The sequence below is a fragment of the Belonocnema kinseyi genome, chromosome 4, assembly GCF_010883055.1.
Source record: "Belonocnema kinseyi isolate 2016_QV_RU_SX_M_011 chromosome 4, B_treatae_v1, whole genome shotgun sequence".
In the NCBI taxonomy this organism is placed as follows: Eukaryota; Metazoa; Arthropoda; class Insecta; order Hymenoptera; family Cynipidae; genus Belonocnema; species Belonocnema kinseyi.
Window position 1 is genome coordinate 20,106,169 of NC_046660.1, and position 12,162 is coordinate 20,118,330.

Below are 12,162 nucleotides of genomic sequence, written 5' to 3' on the forward strand. Positions count from 1 at the left end.
ATATCCTAATAATGAAATTCCGTAATTGAAAAATGTCTGGATAATAAAATTCTCGAGTTGAAAAATTCCCGAAGTGACAAATTCCCGAATAATAAAACTCCTGAATCGGAAAATTGATGCATAAGAAAATTCCTGAATTATAAAATTTCTGAATTGGAAAATTTCCGAATAATGAAATTTCCGAATTGCAAAATTTTATAACAATAAAATTTCCGCATAGTAAAATTGCCAAATTGAAAAATTCCCGGATATAAAAATTTCCTGAAAATATGTTACGTCTCAACGATTAGACGCGCACATGGAATTTTTTCTGTTTTCAAATTTATTTGAAATGCTCTCCTCAGCGGTTGGGAAGGATTCGCTCAAATTGATCCCTGTTCTATTCAGATAGAAAAACTCCCCACTCTCTGCACTTTACAATATATAAAGAATGAAGAGAAGGGAATAGGCTGAAGAGTGGCAAATAGGGTGGAGTGGAACAAAAGAAAATAAATGATTTAAATCGATAACAAACTTACTTTATTATAGGTGAAACGGGTAGTTTCAATTAGCAGAAAAGATGATCTAGCCTGGATTTAAGGCCCTAACTGCTTGGAAGCTAAACAAAAACTGTTTTTTCACCACTCACCAGTTTAAAATTCGCTTCAGCTCTCCGCAAAACGCCCCAAAGGGCTCTACCATTCTCAGCTCTCAAATAATTAAAAGAAAGAGGATGGATTTTAAGAAAAAGTGAAAGGAAAGCTGTTTGGGTGGTGGAGAAGGGATATTGACCGTGGGACCTTACCCTTATCGGGCAACCGAAGATTTTCAGAACCTGGACCCAAACTGCGTCTGCTTATCAGATGTCCCCATAAAGTCGAATTGAGACAAGGAGTGCAGTGGCCAACGATTTGCATTTGACTGCCGCGCCGCATACCTGTAGAGTTACTCCCTCCACTCGACTTCCCCTCACGTCGCTGAGTTAGCCTGCGTGCTGCATCGCGCCTTTCCAGCGGGAGGTCCTTTGTCCCAATGAGAAATAAAATGCGAAACACAAGAATTTTTAAAATTTTGCAACTAGAAATTTAGAAATATTATATTCGGGATCTACGTTTCTTGACGATTCCAATGATGTGTCACTTGCAGTCAAAAGATTAAAATTAGAGTATGTTAACGTATATATTTAGTTTGCTTGGACACTGGCTAGCATTATGGAATTTTTTCATAGTTTCGTTAAAAATCCAACAGTTGATTTTGTAGAAAAATTGTCTGTTGACAATTCAACTGTTGAATTTTGTAACACATTTATACTTAGGGGCTGTACTTAAATTACGTAATGATTATAGGCCCTCTCCAAGACCCTCCCTCCCCCTCTAACGAACTGTAGCAAAATATTCCGCCCCCCTCCCGCTGTTATTGTATGTAATTTATAGTTTCCAGAAATAATAGAAATATGGGATATGAGACTAAAGGAAATTTTTTGTGCTTAAATAAAGGTTCACAGAATAAAAATTTAATTTTTAAAATTCACAGATTCTTCTTAATATAATTTTGGATCTTTCCTGACCATTAATGTTCAATTACCATCATTTTAATCTTGTAATATTATACATAGTGAATAAATTGTCAAGCTAATAGGATGAATTATTAACAAAAAATATAAAAGTTGATATTTTTAACAAAAAAGATGCAATTTCGTTTTTTTTTAAAATTAATTTTGTGAACCAAAAAGATGAATTTTCAACAAATAAAGATTTTTCAGTGATTAAAGAAAAAATTGTTTACAATAATTGTTGAATGTTCAAGTCAAAAGGCGAACTTTCTATACAAACATTGAATTTTCAGCGATGAAAAAATAATTTTCAACCGAATAGTCAAATTTCAAATCAAAGAGTTGAATTTCAAACTAAAAAAATGAATCCTCGAGAAAAAATGATTTCTTAAGAAAGTGGTTCCAACAAAATAGTTCCATCCTGCAACCGAGAAGAAGAATTTTCAACCAAAGAGTGTAAATATACTTGAATTTTCAACCCAAAGATACGAATTTTTAACAAACAGTAGAATTTTCAACTAAAAGCGATGAATTTTTAACAGAATTGTTGAATCTATAAATCAAGAGTTATATTTTTATTCTAGAAAGAATAAATTTCTACTAAAACAGAAAAATTTTCGAATGAAAAAAGACAAATTAAAAAAAAAAAATTGAGTTCTCACCTGAAAAAGATTTCAGTTGACTTTTCAGCACTACAATATGAATTTGAAGCAAGTAAATTTTCAAATATATAAATGAATTTGCAACCGAAAAGGAGGACTTTTTACCAAACCTTTTGAATTTTTAACAAAATAGTTGCAATTTTATCTAAAAAAGATGCACTTTCTACTAAAATAGACGAATTTTTGAAATATTAACACAAATTTGGAAAAGAACATAGTTGAATTTATATCTAAAAAAGATTTTAATTTGAGTTTTCAACAACAACATATGAATTTTAATCAAGAAGTAAATTTTTCATGAAATAGTTGAATTTTCAACCAAAAATTTTCATTTTAATCAAAGAATGAAATTTCTACTAAAACAGATGAATTTTTAAATATAAAAGCATGAAAATTTTAAATTAAGTTAAATTTTTCCCCAAAAAATATTTTAGTTGACTTTTCAAAACCAATATATGAAATTTAAATACGGAATTTTTCAAAAAAATAGTTAAATTTTGAAACCGAAAGGATGACTCTTCAACCAAGCAGTTGCATTTTTATCCAAGAAAGATGCAGTTGCGACTAAAATAGATGAATTTTTTAAATAAACACACAAATTTTCGAAAAAATAGTTGAATTTCCATTAAGAAAAAGATTTTTGTTTGACTTTTTAACATACAAATATGGGGTTAAAAAAAGAAGTAAATTCTCTATAAAGATCATTGGATTTTCAAGCTAAAAAGACGATTTTTCCACAAAGCAGTTGAATTTCTAACCAAACAGTTCCATTTTTATCAAAGATTTAATGTAATAATGCTGTTAAATTTAAATTTCGTTTACGCGTCTTGAAAGTTAAATATCTTTAAATTTTAGAGTAATAAACTCAATCGGAAATTTCTAAAGTGGAAACTAAAGGGACAAAAGCTTAATTTTATCTTCGGGAATGCTGAAAATAAAATGCAAATCCTTCGAAGCAAGAACAAGCAAGCGAGGGGTAACGCGCTGGATGGTGGGGGTATGCATAGCAGGTAGACGGATGCAGTGCTCCCAATTTTGGGATCTTTCCGTATTGCGCATGCGCCGCGTTAACAACTAGATTGGTTATATTTGGACCCCTTATTTTAAATGAATAATTTTGTTTTGTTCTTGTTTACAATTGCCTACAACAAATACTAATAGTGTATAAGGAAACTAATATAAGGATATTAAAAATTATTTGAAATTCATATTTGCGATGATAGAGGCATTCTTTCCCTGAAATTAAAATCCATTATTTATTTTTAAGGTTTTGTTGCAAAATTTAAGCATTGATTGATAATGTTACTTGACTTATCATAATAGTTATAATAATATTTAAACATTGATAATTTCGTGAGTTGGTAAAAAACTAAAACTGCTCGTCGGACAAGGGATTTTTCTCATGAAACGGAAATTTACAAAAAATGGAAACTGGGATTTACAATCAAAGAATTAAAAAAATCCCTGTTGTCACATTTATTCAATCTGGCGGACATAAATTAATAAAGATAATTAAATGACAAAATAATAACGTAATTGAAGTAGATACTATGACTGGATAAATATCATTTGCAGTTTATGTAGCAAATTTGTAAATATAAGGGCTTTTTCATAAGAGTGCTTCCAATCTTGGCAAGTTTTTGAACTGCGCTTGCGTCGCGACTGCAAAACAATTGGTTACTGTTGGCGCGCTGATTTTGAATAGGGCGATATTCAAATGTGGTATTTATAATAAATAATGATTAGAAAATGCATTAATAGCAATTTTGTAATCCTAAAATAAGACTTTGGAGTGACAAATAAAAATTTAATTCGATTTTAATAACAAATACGTTATGAATTCCGAGTTCAGAGAAAGAAATCGTTTTTTTTTAACACAATGATTAACCTTGTCTCTGCCGAGTTTCTAATTTTTATTGTCTTCATTCACAACAATTTGACCAAAAATAAAATCCATAAAGTTACTAAAAATAAATCGAAAATTTCTTTTTTTCTAAAGTCAAAATAAAAAACGTTTTTTTTTAAAATAAAATTACAATATTTTTTCATCTGTCACTCAAAAATTCTATTTTAGGATTAATAAATTACTTTTGAAGAATTTCCCAATCATTATTTATTATAAATATAACATTTGAATATTTATATAATTTAAAATGTGCGCGCTTGAAGTAACAAATCGTGTTGCTGGCGCGAAGCAAGCGCAGTTCAAAAAGTTTCCAAAATTGAGAGCACTGAATCTTGCATTAATTCTTTTGAATTTCTTTCTGTATTTCAAGAAAATACCCTAAGTACATTTTCAACTTTATAAAGTAAGGGTACCTTTTTACGGAGGTTGAATTTGAATAAACTGATGAATTAATTTGAAACATCGAGTTCGTTTCTAGGTTCTTAAACAATCAAATTGGCCATAAATCAACAACAAAATACAGATATATTGTTAGGACCCAGTGGGCACAAAGTTTGGCGACGTCTTAACGACATCTTTGCGACAACTTTACGACATCCGATGTCCATGTCGTTAAGGTGTCTTTACGATATCGTAAATAAGTCGTATGATCTGACCATGTCTTTACGATATCGCAAAGACACCGAAACGACATGGACATAGGATGTCGTAAGGATGTCTTAAAGAGGTCGTAAGGATGTCGTAAAGACGTAGCCAAATCTTGTGCCCACTGGAGAGTGACGTAGGGTTGTTGCAAAAACGAATACAAGAATGAATATTTCTGAAGCCTCTCTACTTTTATTTAATTTAAAATAAATAAAAGTCATTGTAAAATTTAAAAATATTAATAACGGCTAATTGGCTGAGCTGATCTTAATAGTGCTTGGTGAAGAATATGCTTTTAAAAGATTCACTTAATAATAATTAATTACAAAAGTTCATTAATTGTACATCAAAGATTTTTTCAATAAAATTATGTGAATAATTTTCAAGATTTTTCATAATTTTAAGAGTAGGTTAAAATAGGTTAGGTAAGTAATACATTTTTACTAACAATCAATAAAAGTGTATTACATTTCCAATTATTAATTGACTAATGATTTTATATCATGGTAATTTAAAGATGGTGTAGAATTAAGACAATTTTGTATAAAAAATTCTAAAATAACCCAGTGGACACAAAATTTGGCGACGTCTTCACGACATCGCTACGACATCTATGTCGTTAAGATGTCCTTACGATATCGTAAATAAGTCGTATGATCTGGCGATGTCTTTGCGATATAGCAAAGACACCGAAACGACACGGACATAGGATGTCGTAAAATTGTCGTAAAGATATCTTGACTATGTCATAAAGACGTCGCTGAACGTTATGCCTACAGAATTGCACGAAAGGTATCTAGTGGGCACACAATTTGTTGACGTATTTACGACATTGATACGACATATTTACGACAACTTTACGACATGCTATGTCCATGTCCTTTCGGTATCTTTACGATATCATAAAGACATCGTCAGATCATACGACTTATTTATGATATCGTAAAGACACCATAACGACAAGGACATAGGATGTCGGAACGATGTCGTAAAGGTGTCGCCAAACTTTGTGCCCACTGGGTAGCGCCATTTACGAACTTATTGCGTAAAAATGTGACTTGGCAATGGGGTTCGCAGCAATATAACGTTGTACGAAAAATAAAAGAAATTTTGTCTAATCGGCTAGTAAAATGGCTGGCCCCGGTAATATTAAATATATTATTTTTGAAAGAGAGATTAATTATTTTCCAAACTTTGCCGCATAAAAATAATAAAATTAAAATTCTCAAATAATAAAATTCCCTACAGCATATAATATTACCGAATTTGAAAATTCACGATTAATGAAATTCCTGACAGAAAATTGTCGAATCATAATATATCAGAACTCGAAACTTCTCGTATTTAAACAATTAAAAACTTTTTATACATTTTATTTAATTATTAAAAATACATTAATCATATATTTTTATAAAACAATATTTTTAAAGTTTAAAGTTTTCATAATTAATTGTGTAAATTTAGAATAACAATGATTGGAAAAAAAATGTTGGAAGACAATTATTTTTGATTGTTCTTATTATTTTAAATTCAAACAATAATATTAGAAATTTTAAACATTAAAAATATTTTTTATACAAATATTCGACCATTGCGTTTTTAATAAATTATTCAAATTTATTAAAAAATTTAAATTGTTTAAATTCTCAAATATTTAAAATCGATAATATTAGAATCTGTTCTGGAATGTTATTACTCAGATATTTTATGATTCCCGAATTTCATTCTTTAGGAATATTCGAATTCGGGAAATTTATTTTTCAGGATTTTCCAATCTACCCATCTCGAAGAATAAAATTCCGGCAACTGAAAAATTCCGAAATTGTAAAGTTCCCGAAAAAGAAAGTATTCAAAATATAAATTTTTTGGAATTATAAAACTGCCGAAATAATGAAATTCCGCACAGTTAATAATATTATCGACGTTTAAAAATTTCCAAATAATAAAATACCCGACACTAAAAATCCCCAATTTATAAAACTCGTGAATTCAAAACAATAGAAAATTTTTACGTAATAATTATAATTTATTTATTAATAATAAACAAATTCAATATTTGGATCAAATACAAAAAATTTTAAATGCTTAACGTATTTTTTTTTTAAATTATCGTTTACATTTAAAATACTAAAAATTATCAAAAATTTATTAAAAATTTTTTTTCTCGAAAATTTGTATAGTAGTTTTTGTAAGTTATTCTTTTTTCAATAAAAATCTTATTTTATGTTTTTTTCGCAATAAGAAATATTCTTTTCTTCATTATTGCCATTTTAAAAACTAACAATAATTTAAAGCAAATACATTAAAGATAAAAAAATTGTTAAAAATATTTCATTATTGTATTTTTAATGATTTATTAAAAACGATATTTTGAATTGCTTAAATTCAATCATTTTCTAATGCCGGAAATTTTTCAGTAACATATTTTACAAATCTTTTACAATTATATATATTTCAATCATTTTTATAATTTTAATTCCTTCTGAAACTTATCAACTGATGCTATTTATTTATATGAATGCACCTATTGCGTGAATAACTAAATAATACTTAATTTTTATTACAAGCAATGATCTCATGTTGTTGATGCTGGTTTGGATATCCTTGAATTTTCTACGATAAGCCTTGTATTTCTGTTTTAATTATGCGATTTATGACTCAAAAATTATTCATTCCTACGCAGACGACATATACCATTTTTAAAATAAATTTTTAATGATACGAATATCGTCAAATCTGTATTTTTTTAAAACCTTTCAAAACTTTCAGGAAGATTCTAAATTTTGTTAAGATATATATATATATATATATATATATAAATCTGCGTTTTATTTTCAATGTTTTAAAATATTGTCGAATTTTAAACTACATTTTAATCTCTTATAAACTTCTAATCCTACTAAATATCTTTTAAAATGATTTAACATTACAATGAAAAAATCTGCATTATTCAAAATTTGTCTTTAAATCTTCTAGATATTTTGGAAATGTTTAAAAATCCTTTAAAACAAATTTTTTTTAATAAAAAATGAGAAAAGTTGTATAATATTAAAACTTTTTGAAATCTTTAAAAAGCTGTAGAAATTTATAAATATCTTTTCCAATTGCTCTCAAATTTCAAAGTTCTCCCAAAATGTTTATAATTTCTCTCAAAATTAAAAAAAATTGCTTCTGTTTGGACAAATTTGGAAATATTTTGGAAGTTTCTAACATTTTTTTTAATATCCTATTAAAATTCATTTTTCAAGCTGAAAAATTATTCGAAATTTTTCTAGGAAAAGTACAAGAAAAATATTTTGTCGAAACCATTAAACATTCTTTAAAAGCTTCTTAATTTTTTTTTTAATTTTCGAAAAGCTACATTTTGTCATACACTTTTTCAAATCTTTAAATATTTTGAATGATTAACATTTTTTAAAACTTGTAAGTAACTTTTCAAAATCATAAGTCAACAATAATTTTTTTCAAATTTTACAGATAATTTTTGAAAATGATATATTACGTCTTAAAATCTTTTTAAATATTCCCCAAAATCATTTCTGACTATTCCAGGAATCATAAGAGAAAAAAACTTTATTGAAACCATTTAAAATTCTTAAAAAGCTTTTAAATTTTTCTGAAATCTTCCATAAACTAAATTTTGCTGTACAGTTTGAAATCTTTAAATATATTTAATGATTTGTTTAAATTCTAAATAACTATTCAAACGATTCGAATTTAAAAAAAAATTAAAAGTAAGTATATCGCCGAAAAATCTTTTAGAATCTTTTTGAAAGAGACTTAAAAATATTTTCAAACGCTTCAAAATCTTTTGATATTTTCCTCAGATTAATTTTAAAAAATCGTTTGTAATTTAAAAAATAGAATAATAAACTCTAGGGTGGTCCAATATTATTTTGGTTTGCATATTTGGCTTGCGCAGCCAAATGTATAGCATTAGCGTTAACGGTGAAGATTTTATAAAGAAAGCGAAAAGTGTGAAACCGGGAGTAGTTAAGAAAACGATAACTTTTGATGATTATGTATATTGCCTCCGAAATCCTAAAAATGAAAGTAGAACTCAGTACTGTATTAGATCTCGTCTTCATAATCTTTTCTTTGAATCTTTTTTTGCTATCATAAATTTAGACAGTGAACTCTTCTTTTTTATTTTCTTTAATGAACCTCCACTTGTTGATAATCGTTTATGTCAAAAAAGTTTTGCAATAAAATTAGTATACTTGTGACTAGCGTTCGTGCGAATATGTTGCGATAAACTATAATTTTTCTTATGTGCATTTGTAGCAATTAAAATTTCTTTATAGTTTTTTTGATCCTCTGGGATTTGATGTGTTGACCTTCAAACATGATGGATGAATCACCAATCATAAATGATCCATTGGTATGTTTTGGTAGACCATAAACTATATACCAATAATGTTTTCTATTTTTATTTAACAACAGGATACATTTCTTTGTCAATTTTTAAAAATTTTTTGTAGGTTTATCAATTTCTTCAACCATAGTTGTACTAAGGTCTTGATCTTCTTGATCAGCAGCAGCAGTCGTAAAAGAAGGAGTATCATTTTCTTTTTTATCCTCATCTTCTTCTTCTTCATAACTTTCACTTTTCATTAAATTATTTTGCACTACAGGTATATCAGCAAAATTTGCGATTTTTGAAAAGGTGTGACTATAGGTTTAAAAATCTCACTTAAAATACTTTTTGTAGCTTCTTTGCCCAACTTCAGCATACGGTGTTTTCGTCGAATCAGATTGCTAGCTTTCGCTATTTCACGGAGTATATCACGTTCTTTTCAGAATATGTTGATCCCAGTGGGCACAAAATTCTACGACATCTTTACGACATCTTTATGTCATATTTACGACATCGTTACGACATCCTATGACCATGTCGTTTCAGTGTCTTTGCTATATCGTAAAGACACCGTCAGATCGTACGACTTATTTACGATATCGTAAAGACACCTTTACGACATGGACATAGGATGTCGTAAAGTTGTCGTAAATATGTCGTAAAGACGTCGCCATACTTTGTGCCCACTGGGATGCCTTGATGTATCAGATTATCCTAATTTCATCTCAATCAAACACTCCTATTTATATAACAATAAAACAGTTAACTCCTTTCGTATATCTACCTTCATTTAAATTATTATCTTCATAAACAACGACGAATCCATATTTGTGTTTATTCCAGCATGCTGAGCATAAATCTCGAAACTGAATGTATGTTATATAGTATTTACATAATCTTCATTAAAATATTTCAGATTCGTCTGATTTTGCCAAAAGAGAACTAACAATTTGACATTATCTCTCACTAAATGTTTAGGAATACGAGCATAGGTTTGACATAGATAAAAACACTCAACAATCACATGTTTACCCATGCAAAAGAAGGCTCTAACATTGTTCTGTTTCTCACAAGCAATGTGATCAAAAATAAAGATAGAATCGGGTTTGTTTCACTAGGTAAAACTACTTGTTCATGTTCACTGAATGAAAAGTACTGTACACTATCTACATTGCTCAATACTTTTTTCAAGTATTTATACTTGGATTGATGGAGAGACTTTGAGTGAAGATAAATAATTTCAAATCTGAGACCATTTGGATGTGGAATTAGAGAAATAATTGCATTCGTTTTACCACAGTTAGACAGTCAACAGATAATTGACTGAATGCTATCTAATATCAGATAGTAGCTCGTAAGGAGCAGGATATTGCCTATTCGAAAAATCGTGAGAATATTGAAGTGAGAAACGTTGTAGATAGAACACCAGCTGACAAAGCGTGGTAACGTGTTCTTTATAAAGATTCTAGTTTTGCTGAAAAAGCAGCTGCATTAGATATAACTAATGTCATGAATGCTAAATCAAAACTCGGTATGGGGTTACAGAAGAATAAGAGAAAAAGTAAAAAGGTTTCTAAGAAGCGAGTAACGTTGAGGAAGATCGTAGATGCTGCTAAAAAATCTATAATCCCAGGTGATAATGCTCAAGTTACCATCAAGGCTGCTGTGGAAGGTGCTCGTAACGCTATTAAAAATGCTGGAAGTAGAAGTCGAGTAAGAGCACCTCGTAATCTACCCATACACCCAAAAATTGGTGGTGTTTTACCACTTATTCCAATATTCGCAGGTCTCAGCACACTTGGAGCGTACATCCAGGAAAAAAAACTTGAATTGAAGCTACCACATCGTGCATTAACTGATTTTGGTTTACTCAATTATGCTAAAGCTGTGAAGATTCCTTGTGTAAAAAGGCATCTGTCATAATAAACCTGAATGATAAAGATAGTCAGGGTACAGATTGGTTAACATTTAAGAAAAATGGTAATGAAATATTATACTTTGACAGTTTCGGTAACCTACAACCATCACCTGAACTGATAAACTAACTAGGAGCTGGTAGCTTCATAAAATACAATTATGTTAGATATCAAGATTATGATACATTTCAGTGTGGTCATTTATTTCTTAAATTTTTATGTGGGCAACTTAAAGTAAAGAGTAAGTATACTTGATATAAGCGCAAGTTATTGCTTGTAAGGAATCAGTATACAGAAAGACATCATCATGGATGAATCGTTAACTCTGACTATTTCAGGCAACTCCTCTGTCCTAGAGGCAAAATATTTTCCACCAATCTAACTTTCACTAAATAACAATTATGTTATTGGTCTTGTTGTACTACTTACATTCACTTCAATTCCTAATAATGATGCAGGTAGCAATAAATTTTATATTGGAGATCAGATAGTGACCATACCCCCTGGTAGTTATGAAAATAAAGATTTTGAGATGTACTGGGCAGTCTGATAAGTCCCTGAAAAATGAAACACGGAGACGTTTTTTTGGCCAAAGTCGGTTTTATTTTTCAACATACTCTCCTTTTAGGTCGATACAGCGAGTCCAACGATTTTCTAACTTTTTGATACCGTCCGAAAAGTCCTCGATCGGAAGGTCTCCAAAATACGCTTCAGTTTCAGGTATGAGCTCCTCATTTGAGTAAAAACGCTTACCGGTGAGCCATCTTTTCAGGTTAGGGAACAGGTTTTTTCTTCTTCAAAAGCGGTCGTTTTTCGGCGATTTCGATTTTCAATCGGTCCAATAATGATGAATAGTATGATCCGGTTATGGTTTTACCTTTTTCAAGATAGTCCACGAATATTATGCCATGTGCATCCCAAAATACGGAGGCCATAAACTTTCCGACCCATTGTTGCGTTTTTGGACGCTTCGGAGCACTTTGGCCTGGTGGAACCCACTGTTTTGGCTGATGAGTTGACTCAGAAGTGTAGCAGTGGATCCTGGTTTCATCCATGGTTATGAATCGGCGCAAAAACTCGGTCGGCTTACGCGAAAATAATGCCAAATTCTGCTGGGAAGTTGTCACACGAATTAGTTTTTGGTC